The sequence below is a fragment of the Camelus dromedarius genome, chromosome 6 (genome assembly GCF_036321535.1).
Source record: "Camelus dromedarius isolate mCamDro1 chromosome 6, mCamDro1.pat, whole genome shotgun sequence".
NCBI lineage: Eukaryota > Metazoa > Chordata > Mammalia > Artiodactyla > Camelidae > Camelus > Camelus dromedarius.
In genome coordinates this window covers 44,997,522-45,019,790 of record NC_087441.1, presented here as the reverse complement: position 1 = coordinate 45,019,790, position 22,269 = coordinate 44,997,522, and the positions used below count along the sequence as shown (strand labels likewise).

At 40.7% G+C, this 22,269-nt stretch overlaps 1 protein-coding gene across 1 annotated transcript in view; it reads left to right on the top strand.

Moving 5' to 3' along the window:
- Positions 1 to 22,269, top strand: part of ARMC2 (armadillo repeat containing 2) — a 176,957-nt gene that overhangs the window by 56,393 nt on the left and 98,295 nt on the right. Inside the window, exon 3 of the mRNA XM_064486802.1 lies at positions 21,218 to 21,522. The gene's annotated coding sequence lies outside the window, so the exon portion shown is untranslated. The remainder of the gene's footprint in view (positions 1 to 21,217; positions 21,523 to 22,269) is intronic.

The window sequence follows — 22,269 nt, the reverse complement described above, 5'->3', positions numbered from 1 at the left end:
ACAAGAAAGGGAGCTTTTCAACCCTGAGAGTGTTTTGCATGTTTGAGTACATGACAAGACCCTCTGTTAGATAATTAGCAAGTGCTCCTGGCACTTGGGTGTTATTCCATGCTCCTGCCCCCAGCACTGTTCTGAAAGCTCTGTTCTTAAAGATTAACTACCATTCATTTAGTAACTTTTGCTGTAGAGAAGGGAGGGGAGAAGTTGATGATAATATGAGTTGAGAGCAATTATTATATTTGGTATGTTTTTCTTCTGCAATACTCTTCCTCTAAGGAGTAAGCAGGGAGGTATTACTATCTATTTGTCATTTTGTTTCCCTGATGTTGTGATTGCTGCTGTGGTTTTAACGAGTATGGGAAGGCAAACTATTTCAGGGCCTCTTTAAACAACAAATTCTGCATGAATTCTGAAGAGGTCACTAAATGTAAATGATACAAAAGAACCTTTGGTATAGGTAATGAAGTGATGGAAAAACAAAAGAGCCTAATTCCACTATATTGCAAAAGCAACATAGTACCTCATCACTGTCAAGTACGCCCAGGCACAGAGAGAGAAACATCTTTATCTCTAGATAGACACGAGTCCTGCTTCAAGGTGCTCAACATCTAGTGAAGGAAACAGATGAGTAGCTGTGAGACAAGGCACGTACATGACAAAAGTAAACCAAATGCAACAAGAGAGCTGAAGAAGCAATGATTCATCCTGGGGGTGAGGCCTCTGAGCTGGACCTTGGGGATAAGGGGGATTTCAACACGCAGAATGGTGGGATATCACATGTGAAACTCTGCAGCCTTAAAAAAAGAATACTCTGAGTTGATGTGAACAAAGAGAGGAAGCTGTCCAATGTAGACAAGATCAAAGGAGATCACCCAGCAATGTGTGCAGAATTAGAGTTAAAAAAATATATATATATGTATAGTAGTTGAGCTTCTAAGCTCTAAGGGCAGACTGGATTAACACATCCACGTTCAGTGGATTGTGTTAGTGTTGAAAATATTTACTGACCTTCCCTGGGGAAGGGTTGTTCTTTCCTGTTCATTGATACCAGGCTGGTCCTGTGATGTGCTTTGGCTAATGAAATGAGAGAAGTGAGGTATACGCCTTCCAAGTAGACACTTTAAGGGCCATCATTTGCTTCTGCTGTGTTCTCTTTTCTCTGTATTTGGATGATCAGCTAAGTCCCACATAGAGGTGCTCCCTGGGCTTCAGTGTGTGTCCTGGAATGAAGACAACAGGGAGCAGGGCCGAAATGGCTCTTTAGCATAAGCAAGAAACAAACCTTTGTTAGTGTTGGCTACTGAGATGTTGAAGATGCTGTTACTTTAGCTTTACTCAGTCTGGATTGACTGATAGACACCTCACAAACAATGAAATCTTATTTAACCTCTTTAAAACTCAGTTTCCTTGTCTATAAAATGGGAATAATAATAGTATCTACCTTAAAGGATCATAGTGAGATTAAAACAAGTTCATTTTAAAGCACATTGCATGGCATCTAGTTCATAATCAGAATTTAGTGTTAGTTATCTTTAAATATGTACAGAAAAATGTGTGGAGAAATATACCCAACCTGTTAACAACAGTTCTCTCTTCAGTGTGCAATCACAGGTGACTTTCATTTTTTACTTCACTTATTTCTTTAATCAAATTTTTTATAATGAGCACATATTATTTTAGTAATCATAAAAAATAGATATTCCCACTTTGGAAAAATGAACAATAGCACCCTGTACATTTTTCTGTCACAGTAATTATTGCACCAAACTTGGCTCCTTGAAGGAGAGGGCCTTGTACACCTCCCTGTGCTACCAGGGTCTAGCCTCCTGGGTGGCCCAAGATAGGATTCAACACACGTCTACGCAGGTGTAGTTGATCACAGTTCCTTATCTGGATCGCTGGGGGAATGGTAGGTAATGATCTACTATTTCTGTTATAAGAAACATGGAAGAGTACTATATGGGGGATAAACTCAGAATACATGCATTCTGAGCTTCTCATAGATGCATTGATTGGGCACTAGGAATATGAATTTGGAGATCAGAGCTGTAGATGTGAGGCTTATCCAGATAGAGGTGATTTAGTTGAAGGTGTGGGTGTAGAGTGTGAGCGTGGGCTTTTGGGTTCAAGCTGGTCCTCACTACCCTCAATTGTCCCCATAAGAAGACCAAGTCCAAGTGTTTTTCAACAACAATACTCATTCCACAATGATTTATTGAGCACTTACCATGTATCAGGCACGTGGTGCAGGAGTGAACAAGAACTGTTCAAATGTCTCTGCCCTCAAGCAGTTTATGTTTTATGGTGAGAGGTAGACAATAACCAATAGCACAACAAATAAGTAAAATACAGAGTGTATTCTATAGTGACAAAGAGAAAAAACATGGAAGAGGGAAGGGAATGCTGGGTGTTGCAATTTTCAACAGAGTAAGTCAGTTGGCCTTGCTGAGGACACAGCATTTGAGCCTAAGACCTTAAGGAGGGACCAGTAAACCGTGATTCCTCAGAGAGTCTAGATAGAGGAGACAGAAAGGACAGAGGCCTTGAGGTGGGAACAGCATTTAGAGGAATAGCAAGGAGGTCAATGTGGCAGGATGAGTAAGGGATCAGTGGCACAAGAGTTCATAGAGATGATAAGAGGTAGAAAAGAGGGGATGGGCAGATCATGTAAGACCTCATCAGCAGACAATTGGAGGAAATTTGACTTTTATTCTAAGTGACATGGAATGCCCCTGAAGTTTGATTAGAAAAGTAACATAATCTGACTTGTGTTTTAAACCAACCAGTCTGGTTCCTAGATTGGTAATGATGGATGAAGTGGAAGGGTAGAAGCTAGGAGAACATTAAGGAAGTTATTGCAGTAATCAGTGATGGACGGCTCGGGCTGGAGTGGTGGTAGTAGAGATGAGAAGAGGTCAGATCCTGGATATATTTTGTAAGTGCAGCCACCATAATATACTCATGGATTTGATGTGGCATATGAGAGCAAGAGGGGAATCAAGGATAACTCCATTGGCATTAGCAACAGGAGCGAGGGTGTTGCTGAGAGAGGAAGACTTCAAGAAGGGCAGTTTGGGGTAGGAAGTTAGGAGTTCAGCTTTAGATATGATAACTTTGAGATGCCCTTGGATATCCAAGTGGAAATGTAGAGTCAGTGGTTGGAAATGTGAGCCTAGAGTTTAGGGGAGTGATCCAAGCTGAATACATACATGGGAGAATTCTCAGCAGATGAGTAATATTTCGATTGTGAGTATGGATGAGATCACCTAGGAAAAAGTTCAGAGAGAAAATGAGTCTGGGGATTGAGCTCTGGAGCCCCCTGCCCTTTGGAGCAAAAGGGAAAAAAATCTATTGGTAAAGGAGAATGAGTGGTCAGTGAGGGAGAGGAGAAACAGAGAGGAGGACCTGCTACAGCAGGGTCAAGGACAAGGAAGACTGAGAACCATCCATTGGATTTAGCCAGGTGGAAGTCATAGGTGACCAGACCAGAGCAATGTGGTGGCGTGGGGCTCAGGGTGGGTGGAGACATGTGACTGAAGGAGGTTCAAAAGAGAATTCCAAGAGAGGAATAGGAGAACAGTTTCAACAACTGTTGGGAGGAATTTTGCTGCAAAGCAGAATAGGAGACTTGGAATGGTAGCTAGAGAGAAAGATGAGTTCAGGAAAGAATTGTCTTCCTTTTTTCTCTTTCTTAAGGTGGGAGAAATGGTAGTAATTCGTATACCTCAAGCACCCAGCCCATCACACTTGTTCGATAAGCATTTGTTGAACTGAAATGAGCTGATCTAAGAGTAAGACATAAGCAAATATGAGTCATCCTTGACTGATGTCAAATAAGTGAAATGAGAAGAAATCCCTATGCTTCTTACAAGAGATTGATTATTTACATTTGGAGACTTGCTGCTATGGGGATCCCTTTATGGTCTTCCTGTACAAGATACTGCTTTTTAAAAACACAGAGTCAGGATCTTTTTTAAAATTTTATTTATTTATTTATTTATTTATTTATTTATTTATTTATTTATTTATTTATTTATTTATTTATTTATTTATTTATTTATAATTTTGGCGGGGGTAATTAGTTTATTTCTTTATTTTTAATGGAGGTGCTGGGGATTGAACCCAGGACCTTGTGCATACTGAGCATGGGATCTACCACTGAGGTATATCCTCCTCCCCTCAGGATCTATTTTTAAGTGGAAACTTTGGGTTGAAATTTCTTAAGTGCACACAAATATAGAGAAGAAAATAGAAATATTCCCACCAGACAGAATTAAGTACTGTGAACATTTGGGCATATTTGTGTTCAGCCTTTTTATCCAGCACTCTGTTTTTAAACCTACACTGTGCAATTACGTGCTGAAAAATATGACATGTGTCTGTGCGTGTGCACCCTGTGAACTCACATACATTCTTGCTCACACATCTGTGGCTTTTTGCTTGCTCTTCCTTGGAGTTTCTGAGTTGGAAGTGGCTACATTACAAACTGCTGTGGCAATAATGGAAGAATGAAGCCATGATTTTACATGTCACTGTACAGAATGCAGTATCCACATAACACATTTTTAAATATAAAAACTGTAAGTAATCCATGCCCACAAGAAAAAATTCTAAAACGACCCTTCTGGCCTACAGTCCTTCAGTTTTTCTCTCCAGACACAGCCAACATTGCCAGTTCCTTGTGAACATTTCCAGAAATGTTATTTCCATATGCAAACATATATTTTCTATTTTCCTACACAGATGGTAGCATACTGTGTATACGGTTTGGTTCTTAAGCACGGGGTTTTGAAAATTTTGGAAGTGCTTCTTAACAGTAAGTTTTCTTTAAATTTCAGTTTGATTGAGGTGTAATTGACATATAAAACCAGTAAGCTTTTTGAATGTGCAGATTAGCAACCATGCTCCCCCTTCTTCCCTAATCTCAGACAGTTAACTTGGAGTGGGTTGGGGATGGGCAGGGGGCGGTCAAAGAATGTCCCGCACTTGCACTTGGTGGACAGGTCCCTTCAAATCACAAACTCCCATGTCAGCACCACACGGCTTGTTCTCACTCTCTCTGGTTGAATGTACTCACTTAAAAGCCAAAAAGAAAACCCCTCATATTTTTGATTACTAAATCAAAGTCCTGCAGAATACAACAAAACCAAACAGAGGGAAATTTGGGGCTCAGCTTAAAATACAGCGGGGCAAGCCTGCACTTAATTGCTCGAATAACAATCAACTAAATTTAGCTGGAACCTTAAACACTGGTCAGCTCTAATGTCAACATCCGTCTCCCTCCTCGGAGAACTCTCCCCCATCTCTAAAGCTGGTAGAGAAGAAGGAACAACCCTGCTTGTCCAAAATGCTGACTTTGCAAAAACGACTTAGTCGATGGTGTGATTTAATAGGCTGTAAAGGGTTTGATTTACAGCTGATCAACAGGCACATGATATGATTTGCTGCTGGGGAAGTACAGCACACGGGGACCAAGATGATGTCAAACAGTGGAAAAGGTTAATTAACATTGTAAAGTTCATTTAAAATTTTGTTTAAGAAAATGAGAACAAACTAGAACTGGAAGTGGGTCTCATGGTCAAGACTGGCCTGAGGGAAACGAAAGGTGAGCGGATTGGGTCTGTTCCTCTAGCTCTCGTGGGATCCTCCACGCACACCCTGTCCCAGACCCCGGGGAAGGCTGCGAAGGACAGGGAGCCTCCACACATGGGCTCCGTCTTGGCTTTACGGTTTGGTTAGCCTCAGTGTCCTGGTTTGTTCAAGTGACAGGGTTGAGTAAATGAATCCCCCAGGTCTGGAATTCTTGGAGCTTCGTGCCTCCTACAACTAACTGTCTTGCAGCCCAGAGCTCTCCACACCTCCACCCTCACCCTCTCAAAACCCAGGTGTGGGGAAAACACAGGGGCCCTAGTGCCTCAAGATGAGACCACGTGTTGGAAAATATAACTTGCTAAGTGGGGAGCACAAGGACCCTGAGAGAGCCCAGCATCCTCCCGTTCCTGAAGATGGCACCAGGGAAGGCCTGAAACCCTCATGGAATCCCAAGTGTCAGCAGGGCGTCCTCCGGGAGAGGTGTGTGACATACTTTATGGAAGATAAACAAGATGGGGTTGCTACGTGTAGCCTTGGTGGTGCCCGGGGAGTGACTGCATTGAGGAGCAGGACTTCTGATGCCCTTACTGTGCTCACATGTGCAAAGATAATGTCTGTCATGGTCCTGGTGAGGTCCCTACCCACCGGATGGTGATAGAGAGAAGCCAGATTGAGTCCAACTAGTTTAAGCTTAGATGCAGTGATTACTGTAGTGTCTTTAGGGTGACTTCAGTCTCCATGTTGCTCCATCTTCCAGGCTCTTCCCTCCCTCCTCTGCTCCTCTCTCCAAAGGTGCCTAGTGGAGGGGCCAATGGCAGAGGCTTTACAGGCAGTTGCAGGGGAAGGGCCCCCTGGCCTCCTCCTAGTCCGTGTGTGAACACTCTCCATGACCCCTAAGCTGTGGTCGGGCTGGCTTGGTGTTTTACTGTTCTCAGCTGCCTATGCACTCCTAGTATGTTCTTTCTCAGCCTACTTGGGGGCCCTCTGCCCCTGCCTGTGGATCTGGGCCCCCCTTGCCTCTCTCTGTTATCACAGATACCTCTGAGTCCCTGCCACCCTCTCCCCCAAGGCCCTGGATAGGTTCCCCACACTCCAGCCTTGGCTGCAGGGTTACTTGGTCCCCAGCCACATCAGAGCCCTGGAAGATCTCCTAGCTCAGGGGAGCAAAAGCAAGACCCTCCCTCTGCCTGTGCCTTAAACATCTTGGGGGTGGGGTATGGGGGGTTAGACTCCTCCCAGAGACGGCATGCTGGGGGAACAAGGGAGGTCCCGGGGCGTGCACCGCGGTCAGGAGTGCGGGTTCCACAGTCTCATAGGCCTGCTTCAGTCCCCGCTTTTGTACTGAGTGGTGGTGTGGCTTTAGGCCAGGGCTTTGAGCACTGCCTAAGGTGGAGAAGGAGCCACACCTCATGGGATGTGGTGGTAGTCAGTGAGATTTTCAATAAAGCAAGCAGCTCCTTTTTGAGGCAGGAAAGCTAGCGTGTGGAGGAAAGGAAAGAAGTATCCTTTGCTGGCGAAGCAAGGGGTGGTAGGATTCCTCTCTAAGAATTCTCACCTTGACCCCACCCTGTCCCCATGCAGCAAGTGAACTGGGCATGAGCTCAGTTTCTGCTTTTTCTTAATTTTTATTAGTATTTTCAATGACTGAAATGCCACCCTCTGATTTGGCCAGTGGTCATTTTAAAAAATAGAAAAATTTATGTTGCCTCAATTATCACATATCCTGGGGATGAAGTCAATTTATACAGTGATGAGTCGACATTAAAATAAAGGGGGTTGCTTCCTCTCTGGACTTGGATGCAGCAGGCAGAGATGTGGCTGAATGCACCAAGAAGGTTCGAATCGTTGTCAAACAGGGAACTGGTTATGGCACCTCTCTCAGGAAAATGGTGAAGAAATTTGAAATCAGCCTGCATACCAAGTACACTTGCTCCTCCTGTGGCAAAACTAAAATGAGGGATGAGCTGCTGAGGCTCTGCTGCTGTGGTGCCAGGACCAGCACCATCACCTCTGCTGTCTGTAAAGTCAGCTGTCAGATGAGTGGAGGCATGGAAGGACCTGTATACTCTCCCCTACTGGAAACATGGCTGGCTGTGATAAATGGGTGAATTTATGTAACCAGGCAAAGAAGGGCCATGTGAGCCAGCACTGCTTCCTTGGGCAGATCCCAGGCACAGTGTGTTCTGTCTTGGGTCCACTGAGGGTAACAGGGTGACTCCCCAGAGTCGGGATACCTTCCAAGTCCCTCTTCTGTCGCAGACTCTCCACTTTCCAAGCTCCTTCCTCTCTCAATAACCTGCCCCTAGGTGAATGTCCAGTTGCCTGCAGCTACCCTTGGCTGTAGCGAAGATTAAGGTAACCAGCTTTTTCCCAGAAAGTGTTACCCTGCCAGGCTTACATTGCAAGCCTTCTGTCATTAGCTGAAATGAAAGGCTTTTTCCTCTCCTTAGGGGATTTCAGGTCTCCGTAAGTAGGGGAGGAGATGTTCCATTCTTAGGACAATGGCCCTGGGCCAGTCAGTGCTCCTGGAGCTGTCCCAGACCTGGTCGTTATCGGGTGGCCCTTAGGGAACCCTGGATAGTGAGCCACAGCCTAAGAGTCCTCTGCTTCCTGAGACCAGGGTAGTCCAGCAGGATGGAAGAGAGCTGATGAAAAGGGGGGATGTCAGGCCTCTCTTTGCCAGGCTGTAATGTTCACTTCCCTCCCTATGGACAGTGCCACTTTTTTCTGTCTCCTCACATGTGTCCCCGCTTTGTCTGCCTTTGACCCCGAGACTCCTGGATACATACATTATCATACAAGTGACAGCAATTCAGCTCATATTTAATGATTTCTTTGTACCAACCTTCCTGGCCTTATTTCCTATACCCTACCTTCCCTCTCTCCCTATTTTATTTTTCCCTCTACTAATAAAATGTCTGCCAAGGAAATGTCATTAGAACCGTCCTTCTTGTTAATAGAGGCATTATTTTATAGGAAAGCCACGAGTCATTTTGGGAACATAAAACTCCGCATCGATAATATAACTAGAGCAGAAGAGTTGACTTGTGAATAAGAGCCCAAAAGAGAAATGAGAAACATTGTTTCCTTAACTCCAGAGACTGGAGAAGTAAAGGGAACAATTTAATTGGAGGGCCATTCCTGATGGGGAATTTGGTCATGTCAGGAAAGCTGTAAGTCTGAGGGAAAATTTGGTAAAATCAAAGGGAGTTTTTTGTATAACAATACCATTCAAATGTCTGCACTCTTTTTGGAGGTAGACCCAGGCAACTGAAATGAGGGCAGCCAGATTAAAATGTCAGGTTGCTGAGCTACAGGGGACTGCCCTCCCAAACAGGCGGTTTGACTCTGGTTACTTCTCTCCATGACTCCAGTTGTTTATGTACCTTGTAGAATCAAAGCAAGGCCATGTAACTCAAGAACAGACCAGTTTGCTATCAGTTTGCAGAAGTGTAGGTTGGGACTGATCCTTTTCATTCAACTTCTTTTTTAAAAAAACAGTTTTATGTTTTTGTCATAAGCCACCACAAAACCTAATCTGGAGGTGTGTATCGAAACAAAATGAAATAAAAATGTCCTTGCTGTCAGATGCTCCAGTTGCAAATTCTTCATGGCCCACACCTCATCTCTCTTAACTGCAAATTGAGGATAACCGACTCTACCCTGAATTCCAGGATCCCTTTGGCAGGCCTCAGTGGACCTCACTGCTTCTTTCTCACTGTTCCCCACATGGAAGCTACAACCTTTTTCTTCCATGAGGCCAGTGCCCATCTTAGCCCCCAAACCAGGCCCTCTCCTCTTCCGCATTCACAGTGGGTGGCCCTTGTCATGGGATCTCTCTCATTTTGGCCTGTAATATATGTATTTACATATCTTTCTATTTCTCCACTGACACCATCTCCCAAGCCCCACATCATAGACTCTCAGAGGGCAAGAACTGGAGTTACTTATTTTTGCACTCCGTTGGGTGCTGAGAATAGTGTCCTGAATGTAATTAACACAATAAATAAATGTTGCTTGGTGATGGGTCAGAACTTTTTTATAAGGATATTATGAAGATCGTTGTACCAAAACCATTCATGGGATTTATCTGAGCCAGAGGGGATAGGAATTCCACAACCTATGAGATCAGCACCACTTTTTAATTGACTCACTCTCAGAACAAAGCTTTCATAATTTTGGCATACTGGAGGACAATACTTCTGCAAATTTAAAAATTTTCTCTAATTTCAAACTTTCATAAAGTTAGAGAGAAGCTAGTTGACCCTTTATAAGCTTGGAGAAAGAGACTGCATCAGAATTTTTAAAAAAATGCTAGTAGAGCAATTTGGTCTGAATAGAAAGGGGGAAAAAAAAGACGACGACAGTTCAGTTTCAATGGGCACATTTAAAAATTGTTTTCCTACTTAAAACAAGGCTCATGGCTTGCTCAACAACTCAGTTGACAAAGGGTATCAAACAGCTCTAGTTCTTCTTGCCAAACAATGATGCATACTCTGGCTATTAAAAGACAATCTATATAGGACAGGGAACTATATTCAGTATCTTGTAGTAACCTATAATGAAAAAGAATATGAAAACGAATATATGTATGTATATGTATGACTGAACTATTATGCTGTACACCAGTAATTGACACAACATTGTAAACTGACTATACATCAATTAAAAAAAAAAGAAATTAAAAAAAAAAAAGGAACATTTTCCCATGGGAAAAAAAAAGACAATCTAAAGAGGCCCTGCTTATTTACTTCCCCCACCTAAGTCCTGAAAAGAATGGAGTCAGCTTTTTACAAACACATACAATATATCAAACTAAGAACAAAGAAAGATAGGGCAAAGGAAAATAAAAGTGGAATAATAAGATAAAGACAAGGATAAAGTTAGGATATAGAAATCTATGTCAGAAATTCTTCAATTTTTGAGTTTGGATCTGAGTTTCCTGGGGACCCAAATAAAGAAGGGAACACAATTGACTACACGTCACAGTGTGTTTAAAATCAAAGCCTAGTTCCTTAGGGCCTGCGTGCCAGTTACTGCCCCCACCTCTCAGTGGTTTTCTTCATTTAGGTTAGTTAGTCTGGTACCTACCATGATGGGCCACGTGTCTCAAACTGTAAGCGGGTGCCCAGTTTAGATTGTGGACAAACTGTCTGTGAGCACAACACCCTTTCTTTTCAAGAGTCAACCCAATAAAGCTAGCTTTGTGAGAAAGATCAGATGGAGAAAAACTCATTCTCCATGACAGCATCATATGCAGGGTTCTCAGCAGTGATCATAGTTATGAGGGTTGCCTCCAAAAAGACCTTAGAAAAGTCCAAAGAGGCAAAACAGTCTTTAATATATTCTTGATGCCCGCCAGAAGCTATGGTATTCTCTGGTGCCTAAAGCCCCAGGCTGCTTTCCCCAGAGTCCTCTGTCATGTGCCCTGGCTCCACAATTGCCTTTCTCCCTTTTCCAAAGGGAAAGAAGAAGGATGGCACATTTCTCTGTTGGATAGCCATTAGGAGGAAAGCCACATAAGTAAAACAATTAATACAGTGATGTGCATGACTGATATATACGCCACCCAGGAATAGATTGTATTTTTTTTAAGAGTGGCTTTTTAACCCACTTAAAACTCTAATTAACTTACTAGAAGGTTGATTGATTAATAGATTGTATGTGTAGAGCAGAGTTAGAGATTTTAAAACAGTGCCTTTAGTGACCATTTCATCATCCATAAAAGATGAAGGATTTAGCAACTTGACCTCCAACTACTAAAAATTTACTTCTGTTGCCCTAGTGATATGTGAAACATACTGGAGTCACTTAAGCAGTTCCCTCACCAAGCCTCAGTCTTCATTCATAAAGGGGATAACAATAGAGTTTACTTTAGGGAATTTGAACATAAAAGTAATAGGTTAGTATTTTCTCTTCCCTCTTTCCATATCACTCACCCTTCTTCCCTCCCTCATCCGTTTGTCAGATGTAAACCTGGTAAACAACTGCTTTCATGCTTGAAATCGTATGTCCTCAAAAGCACCTTTCTTCCCACGCTGCCTGAAGTTGCTCTGTTTCTGGACAGTGTACTGTGTCTGCCCATGTATCATTCCTCTGCCCAACTTCCACATAAATCTTTCCTATTGCTGTTGTCTCATAATTAAGGCTATAAGTCTGATGGTTGGCTAGTTGTGCAAAGAGGTTAGATGTAGAGTACTCACTGCTTACCACCCAAGAGTTAGATGACCCATGCCCCATCTGCCCCAAACTGCTTTGTCCTATATCAGTTGCCAATGGGAGCAGAATTGTTGGCAGCAATCATCAAGGGACAGCACCTTGTGGAGATATTTATAGATGTATATATATTCATTCTGCACAGTTTTCATACTGAGGCCCAAATTGTGCTTTACTTTGCCCTATGGGTAGCTAGGTTCCAGATAAGAGCATCTGGGTAATTTTGAGCTTCTCAATAACAATTTCCAATATTTTGAATATATTTTAAAATAGTAGCAAATAGTGACAAAGTACTTTGGCTAGGCAAGCCTTCCCAAATAATAACTATGACATTTGGAAAAAATTTTTAATAAAAATGACTATTAGAAAGTACTGAAGAATTACCAAAAGTAGAGAGAAACCAAACAAGAATCTACCCTGGTGAGATATACTATTTGCAGCAGCTTTTTGCTTTTGATAACTTCCCAATCTCTGTGCAGGTTAAGGGTAGCAAAAATCCAGTCTCACTGGGTTGAGGAATTAGGTAGCAGATTTTGGTGTGGGAGGAAAGGTTTAGAAAGTGAAGGAGACCTAGAGGCAGGGAATATCAAATTTGTAAAAAAACAAAAACAAAAAAAGAAAATCTTAGGCTGACCATTAGATAATGCACATGTGAAGAGATCCCAAGGCCCTGATGTAAAAACAGCAGTTAGAAGCAAAACTAACAGCCTAAATTTCAGCTGTTGCCCACCACAAGGAAGATAAAGCTCGAAGTTTGAGTCCAATAATGCTAACTATCTTCTAAAACAAAAATCACTCTTTAGAGTAACATAACAGAATCCAGAGTCCCCACACTGAAGCATTTGCAATGTCCAGTATGGAACTTTAAAAAAAAAAAGAAATACTAGCTATAAAGAAACAAGAAAATGTGACCCATACTTAAGAAAAAAAAAAGTTAATAAATTCCAATGCTGAGAAAATGCAATAGTAGACAAGAACTTTAAAGCTGCTATTATGTATGTTTAAGGACTGAAAGAAAAATATACATAATAAATGAACAGATGAGAAAACTCATTAGAGAAATAAACTATACAAATAAGACACATGGGAATTCTAAAGCAGAAAACTGTAACAATTGAAATAATAAATTCACTCAGTCGACTTAACAGTAGATTGGAGTTGGCAGACAAACAAGTTCATAACTCAAAGTTAATTCAATAGCAGTCCAATCTGAAGAACAGAGAGAAAAAAATTGAAGGAAAATAAACAGAGTCACAGAGACTTGTGGGATAATATCAAGTGGTCTAACACACATGTAATTGGAATCTCAGACAGAAAAGAAAATGGAGGGAAAAAAATCCGAAGAAGTAAAGATAAAAAAAATTTCCCAATTTAGTTAAGGCTATAAATTTACAGATCCCAGGAAGTTGAACAAACCCTAAGTGGGATAAATAAAACACCTAGTGGGATAGAAAACCACATCTAGGCACAAAAACTTCTGTAATCCAAAGATTAGAAGAAAATTTTGAAAGCTTCCAGAGTGAAACAACACATTTTGTACAGGGGTACAATAATGCATATTACATTTTACTTCTAATAAGAAACAAAAGAGTCTAGAAGACAATGGAATAAAATACTTAAAGAACTGAAAGGAAAAAAACTCATTTACCTGTGAATTCTATCAAACATTTAACAAAGTAATATCAACTTTATACAGAATCCTTTAGAAAATAAAGGAAAAATAAATACTTCACATCTTCTATTAAGAGACCAGCATAATCCTGCTACCAAAATCTGACAAAGGCATTAACAGAAAAGAAAATTAAAGATCAACATACCTCATGAATATAAGATGCAAAAATTCTTAACAAAGTAATGTATCATGACAAAGGAAGTTTTAACCCAAGAATGCAAGGTTTGTTTAACATTTAAAATTTCAATAAATGTATTCCACACTAGAAACAGAATAACAGATTATCACAATAGATGCAAAAAAGGCATTTGACAGAACTCAACACTCATTCCTGAATTAAAAAAAAAAAACTCTGAAAATTTGGAATAGAACATTCTCAATCTGATAAAGCATACCTGTGAAAAACAACAAATGCCATATCTATTGTTGTACAGAATACTTTCCTCTAAGATTAGGGAATGTCTGCATTTATCATTTCTATTCAATGTTACATTGGTGGTGTCAACCATTGTTATAAGGCAAGAAATGAAATTAAAGTTAGAAAGATTAGGAAAGACGAAGTAAAACTGTCTCTACTTGCATATGTCATAATTGTTTATACAGAAAATTCCAAGGAATCAGCAATAATAACAGCAAAAATGTGAAACTAAGAAATGAATTTAGCAAGGTCTCAAGATAGAAAATCTATAAACATAGGTAACTTGTACTTTTGTATACTAGCAGAAAATAATTGGAATATAAAATAAAAACCCAAAACAATTTCATTTAAAGTAGCAGTAAATTATAAAATGTTTTAGGAATGAATGTAACAGAAGACCTCTACATGGTTGCAAAGCCTCTGCCCTGAAAACTATGAAACACTGAAGAGGGAAGCTAAATAAGTGGAAAGTTATACTATGTTCATATATTGGGTGATTTAATGTGTTTAAAATGTCAATTTCCCAAACATTAATATACAGATCCAATGAATCTCAATTGTAATCCCAGCAGAATTATGATTTTATTATAGAAATTGAAAAATAATTATAAAATGTATATAAAAATGCAAAAGACCTAAAATTGCTGAAACATTCTTGGATAGGAACAAAGGAGTAGACTCAATAATGATCCCCTAAAGATGTTCATGTCCTAATCTCCAGAACCTGTGAGTATGTTACCTTATTAGGCCAAAGAGACTTTGAAGATGAATTAAGGATCTTGAGATGGGACAGTATCCTGGATTACTCTGGCAAAATGAATATGAGGGTCCCTATAAGAGGGACAACAGGATTAGAGTGAGAGAAGGTGATACGATATCAGAAGCAGAGATTGGATTGACATGGCCATGAGCCAGAGAACACAGGCAGCCTTTACAAGCTGAAAGAGATGAGAAATGGATTCTACCCTGGAGCCTCAGAGGGAAACAGCCCTGAAAACATCTTGATGTTAGCCCTTTAACACTCACCTCAGACCTGTGACCTCAAGAACTTTAAGAGAATAAATTTATGTTGTTTTAAGTCACTAAGATTGTGATAATTTGTTACAACAGCATTAGGAAACTATAAAAGACATACACTTTGAAGCTACAGTAATTAAAAACAATGTGGTATTGGTATAAAGATAGTCACAACAATCAACAAAACAAAACGAATCCAGAAATTGAGCCTCACATCTACAGATTATTGATTTTTCACAAAAGTGTCAAAGTAATTTAATGAGAAAAGGAAAGTGTTTTCAAAATGGTGCCAGGATAACTGGATATGCACATTTTGAAAGTGAACCTCGATTTCACATAACACACAAAAATTATTTTGAGATGGACTATAGATGTAAACATAAAAGCTAACCACAGAGTATGTACAAGGAAACTCAGAATAATATCTTGACATCCTTGGGTTTGGCAGAAATTGCTCAGACAGGACACAGAAAGGAATAACCATAAAAGAAAATAATTAACAAGTTAGTCTTCATCAAAATTAAAATATTCTTCTCATCAAAAGACATTAATAAAATGAATAGAAGTACAGACTAGAAAATATTCACGAAACATGCATCTGACAAAGAATATATAAAAGAACTCCTACAGCTCCATAATAAAAAATAAACAACTCAATTGGTATAAAAAGACAAAATATTTGAACAGACATTTCAGAAATGAAGACACACACTTAACCAACAGCATATGAAAAAGTACTCAACCTCATCAGGAAAATGCAAATGAAAACCACAATGAGATACTACCACATATCCATCAGAAATGGCTAAAATTTAAAAGACTGATAAGGCTAAATGTTAGTGATAATATGGAGTAACTGGAATTCTCATATGTTGATATATAAAGTTGGATATATGTTGGACTATAAAATGGTACAACCACTTTGGAAAATCGCTTGACAGTGTCATGCAGTTAACATACAGCTACACTTTGACTTAGTAATTTCATTCCCAGGTATTTATCCAAGAGAAGTACACACACACACACACACACAAAATCAAAAGAACCAAAAAATATTTGTACAAGAATATTCATAGCAGGTTTTTTCACAATAGCCAAAGGCTGAAAGCAACTCACTCTCTATCAACCAGATAGTAAGACCCATGCCACAATGGTTCTTCCACTATAAGAACCAATATTCTCACAAGGGAATACTACTGAGCAATCATCAAGAAGGAATTACTCAACAAAATGAATGAACCTCACGAACACTGTGATGAGTGAAAGAAGGCAGATTCAAGAGTATGTTTCCATTTATGTGATGTTCTAGAACAGGAAAGAATAATCAAAAGTTAAAAAAACCAAAACAATGGCTTATCTATGAATGGGAGATGACTTAGAGGAGACATGAGGGAACTTTCTGGGGAGATGGAAATGTTCTGTATTGTGATAGGGGCGTCGATTACATGGGAGTATTCATTTGTCAAAATTGTACAGGTAAGATTTGTGTATTTTAATGTGTAGAAATTAACCTAAAAGAACTAACAATAACAATTATAATTGAGTGTGTGTGGGGGGGGGTCGAGATACAGATGAAAGAAGAATGGCAGGATATTAATAATTGTTGAAGCTGGAGGTTGGATACATGAAGATTCATTTTTTTGTTCACTTTGTATGCACTGGAAATTTTCCATAGTAGAAGTTTTAAAAATATAATAGTCTGACTACAGCAAGACCCACTGAACATTATCTAGTATTTTTAACTAGCTGGAGGTTAAAAATGAGAAATTAAGTGGGTTTCATCATGAATGTGTTTCTCTTCATTTCTTTGATCATTTTCATTTGTTTTAAATAGAAGAGAGGTCATCACTATAATGCAATCTTAATACTGAACTTTGTAACTAACATTTCCTTGGAGCAGAGACTATAAAGAATTCTAATTTCATTACAAGGTTCACAAGTCTTCATGTTAGCAAATTATACAAGAATATATTTGATAAACCCAAAACATTAAGTTGTCAAATGTTTTTTTAAAAATCCCACTCAACTATACACTTAAAAATTGTTAAGATGTTATGTTTATTTTACCACAATTTTAAACATTTATGTAAGCAAAGAAGTTCCAAATGAAGAGATGAGATGGTTTTCTTTTTCCTTCATGTACTCAATATTCATTTATCTTGCCCTTGGATGTCACGTGATACCCATTATGACAGTTCCTGTAAATAGAATACTTTTGAAAATATTTCAAATAGTTATCCTCACGTTCCCAACAAGCAAAGATCCAGGATACCAATATTCCCTGAAATTTATAAATATAAATGTTTCATGAACAGTTGTTTCATCTGTAAACTTCTTGATTAGTTTGTTTAATTTTAGCAGCTTATTTTTTATCAGCCTTTTGATTTCATAATTTAAAACCCCAATTTTGGGGTGAAGAAGAAGAAATAGGATGGCTTCATGTATAAAGAACATTTCAGAATAAATTCACTGAAGCAATCCTTAGAGAAAGAGGTGGCATTGTAGAACTCAACTTTTTATAACATTTTAATTTGGATTTTCTTCAAGTGTGCAAGCTCTCACACTGGAATGTCTCTGGCTGGGCTACTGGGGTGGTTTTGAAATCTCTTTTTTCCGGGGAGCATGGTGGTTTTAGAAACAGAACAGATATCCCCCCAGGGCAGCTTTGGGCAACCAGGCAGCAGGAACGACTCAGCAGCCTTGGCCAGGTAGTAGGACTGGAGTGAGAGTTTTCTGGAATGAAGGAACACCCACTACTATTTTCCATGTTGAGTCATTTGGTTGGAAATGTCAAGTCTTGAGACAAATAATCTGTTTGACTGAGCTTGGGTCCTGAACCTGCCCCTGGCTGTTCAGGGTAGGGGTTGGAGAGGAGGGGTGTGGATATTGTGACAGGAAGTCTCTGCCAGAAAGAACCTCCAGGAACTCCTTGTCAGTGACAGGACAGAGTGTCTCCAATTACTGTACATAATGGAGGAAATAAAATTTACAAAAGGAAATAGGGTGTTGTTACAGTGGGAGGATAGATGGGTCCACTTTTTAGCAGGAAAGTGGTTCAGGACGGATTTCCTAATATGGCCACACATTAATCATCCATTTCAGGCTCCTCCAGTCCAAGAAGATGACCATGCCTTATGGCATTCTCAATCACCCTGGCAATACTAGACACTGAGTGGGTAGATGAGGATACTTTGGGCTGCAGGGAAAACCTCAACTCAACTGGCTCAAACAGTACAAAAAGTATTATTTCACATAGCAAGTAATCCTGAGATAGGATGGGTTGGTTGAGTCAGTGCCTAAGTAATGTTATCAGTGATCTGGGTTAATTTCATCTTTCTGTTCTGCCATTTTAAGTGTGTCAGTCATTGAATGGCTGCAGCAGCTCCAGGATTCATCCCCGCACACCACTTAACCAGTGGCAAAACAAAGGGATTATTGTGTCCTTGTGTCTCTCTTTAAGAGTTAAAAAACTTTTCTCAGAAGTCCCTCAGCAGATGTTTTTTCGTGCCTCGCTGGTCAGAACTGGGTCTCATGACTTTTTTGCCAATTACTCTGAAGGAGAATGGAATTTCCACAACTGGCTTAATCAAGATAGCTGAGAATGGGGCCAGCCTTCCCCAAACTCATGGCCACAAAGAGTAAAATGGACAATTGGACAAAGTTGGGTGAGGTTTTGTAGACATTTGTCACATGTGTGGCTCCCTATATTTGAAAATTTTCCCACATTATTAGTTGCAAGGTGGAAGCAAAATTCACCTTCCCAGTTGGCAGCTAAGTTTGGGTGCAGGTATGTTACCTGGGATCCACCAACCAGACACACTTGCACAAGACTTGAATTTAGAACGAGGAAAAGTGAGGCATCAGTTGCCACTTTTTTGATTGAAGCTGGAGGAGCATTGCAGAAAGACTACGGTTTTTAGACACAGCTGAGCAGTAACATCTGTGCATCACGTCCGTGTTGTAGGTGGCAGTGGCCATGGGTCTTCACTGGAGCAGTTTGGTGGTATGATTTGGGTATTGTTCCAGGTTATATTGTCTTTAAGTCTGATTTTCGAGCCCTCCTGGGGATTGTGCGAGCTCCCATGTGTCCTTAAATAAACTCCTTTCTAGCTTAAGCTAGCTTGAGTTGGTTCTGTTGTTCGTTCCCAGGAACTCTGCAAGGAAGAAGTGAGGAATGGCTGTTGGGTAGGGAAAGTAGTATCTACTACAGTAGGGGATCAGTAGGTGGCTGGCTTGCATAACACCAGGGGGCTGTATTCTGTGGGGTGCACCCCACTTACAGAGAATAAAATGTGAATGATGCCCCATAAGTTGTGCCCTGGAGCTGAAACTGGCTTCCTTTCTCCACCGTCCTCCTTGGGGTGGCTCAAAGACCACTACCTCTCTCTGGAAATCTGGTCTTACTGTCTCTCTTTTTAAGCATTTCCAAATAGCTTCATACCCTGAGCATTCCCTCCCTGGCCTAATGGGTAGGTCTAACTTAATACTGTGTGGGAGAAATCACAGATCAGTCTAGCCAAGTCAAGCCAGGCATAAATAAAGAGGCTAAAAAAAAGAGAGAGATGCTATATACTCGTGATTTTGTATCCTCTTACAAATAACTAAAAGGAAATGATCTTTCTCTGCAATTTACCTAACATTTTTATTAAACAAACAAATTTATGGTAACTTTAATGAAACTTTCAGTAACAGAAGGAAAACCTGTACTTAGATTCTGCCCCTCCCCCTGCCTTGACACAGCTACCTGTGTTCTTAACATTGTATTATTTGCATATCTCAATGCCTTTCTCAGTACAACTTATTTTAGTTAACCACCAACCACTCCCACTGGATATGTAGGGGGCTTCCAAACTTAGAAATATTGTATTAATTTCACATTAAGCAGGTGTAAAACATTGTCCTGTCTCTGAATAATGCAAATCACTGAATCAGATAAACATCTGAATGGCTCCGCTGGGCACTGCAGTTTTGCATTGCCCCAGCAGCCTGTGAGTGGACCAGTTTTGCTACACCATCGCCAGCAACAAGTATGTTTAAAATATCTTACTAATTTAATAGAAGCAAAATGGAACTTTGTTGTTCTTTTATTTTGTATATTTTAATTATTATTGAGGTTTTCCTGCAATTCTGATTGTGAAGACACCCACATTCAGCATTGTTGTAGAATGTTCCAAGACCGAGTCAGCACCAGGCTCATGGGTTGTAAATTCTATAACGATGTGCACATTATCAAGAATGTTTCAGAAAGTGCCATGTGGTTTTTTTCAGGAGCTGATTTTAGGCAGAATTAATCCTTTTAGAGGGTTATTATATTGGATTGTCCTAGTTATTATGTCAAAGGGTAGCTTGGGGGAAGGGAATTTCTTCATTTGTCTGAACATTGCTAAACATTTAATTTCAAAACTTCTGCTTACTGCATAATGAAAAATGTTCACTGAACTTGTGGCAGTAAACTGTATTTTTGACATTTGAAAAATCTGAAATAGATTAATATTACAGAATTACACTGGTTCTCAGTAACATCTCTTCCCAAAAATAAAACAGCTATTTTTTTAGATAAATGACTCCTCCTCTTTTTGTCTTATTTTCTCTGCTGCAAACATAAGCAGTCACTTTAAAAAATTAACCATTGAAAGAAATTTACATCTTGGCAAACATGGCTGAATTTTGAATGCTAGTATAGAATTTCTTACAGAAAGCTGGGGTCTTGGAAAACAGAATATTTTTTTTTGAACTGCCTTTTGAAAAGGGAAATTAATTGTAACTTTTACTTTTCCAGGCCGTGCCATCCTTGGGGAGGACAAGCAAAAAGTAACAAAAATAGCTTTTGGCTCCAAGTGCCCACCAATGGAAATGCTGAAACCCATGTCCTCTAAGTTTCTTTCTTCCCTAGCAGATGACCCTGTGGATAAACCCTGCATCATGGTGGCTGTTGATTATGCTCCCACTTGGTACCCTCCTCTGCTCTGCCCCCTGGTGGCCTCAGGCTGGCATTGCTGCTGCCTCCACATAGTTTGGCCTTGTTGCCACCCCAGAGGTTCCTCCCCTCTGTCACCGCCCCCACCTCATGCCAGCCTCAGGTGTCTACTGATGGTGCTCTCACTGAGAAGGAGAGGGGTTTGTTTCCTTTACACGTTACTGCAACCACTGTGCAGTCACTCTCTGATAAGTTCATACCCTCAGGATCTAACAGCCCCTTTCCCAGAAAAACTCTACTCAGTTACCCTGGCCCTAGATCAAAGGACATTTAAGTGACACAATGTATCATTGCCTCAGAAAAGTCTCTCATCCCTCTTCAACAGCTGGAACAACTTGGATAGACTTGTGCAGCAGAACGAAGTTTGACCATTACCTACACTGTACAAGAATTAACTCAGAATGGACCAAAGGCTTTTAAATGTTCAGTTAAAACTGTAAAACTTTGAGAAGAAAACAGAAGCCTTCATGACCTTGGATTTGACAATGGATTCTTAGATATGACGCCAAAAGCACAAGCAACAAAAGAAAAAAAAAAATCTTGACTAGGAGTGTGGCCAGCCATCATGTATGACTGCACAAAAGGGCCACATCTGCTCTTCAACCTGCAGAAGCTCCTGGAACCCAAGAGGTAACCCTACCTAAGAGGTGTCTTTTATCTCCACACTTGCTATAAAAGCTGCCCTTGTTAGCTCCCAGTGCCCAGAGATATGCTCCCTTGTGTGCCTTTCCTGGCTAACCATTGATTTCCCATGCCTCCATCCCCTTCCTGTGCCTCCGGTCTTCACTCTCACATATCTCATGGTACCACAGACTGCTAGAACCCACTTTCCTTCACAGACCGAGGAAGTGAGGCCCACAGAGTGCGCATGGTTTCTCCCATGTTACAGAGTGGTCAGGGGAAAGGTGTGAGGCTTGAACTCAGACTCCAGGCCCTGAGCCCAGGGCTCTTTCCTGGAGGGTTCACATGGGGTCTCTGCTGACTGTAGATCTGGGAGGCTGGTGACCCCTACAGGTGCCTGTCTGCAGGAGCTGACTTGCAGGAGAGCTTTTGGCTCACATTGACGCTGACAGAAAAGTAAAGGGTCTGTTGGTGCCTAGAGGAATGGGAAGATAAGAAAATGTGAGGGATGGAGGCGGGATCTGACCCTTAGCCAGGCCTGTGGACTGGGTTTGTGGCCCTGAGGGAGGAGCAGGTGAGAAGTGAGATGCAGTATTTCTGAAGGGTCATGTGAGACTCTGGAGGGATGCAGGGCTGCCCTGAGGGCCAGGTGGGCACAGGATCAGGAAAGGCCTCCCCAGCACTCCCACTCCAGGGTGGCAGCATGGGCAAGGGGCCAGAACCATGCTCCCCCAAAGGAAGGGCACCCTCAGCTGG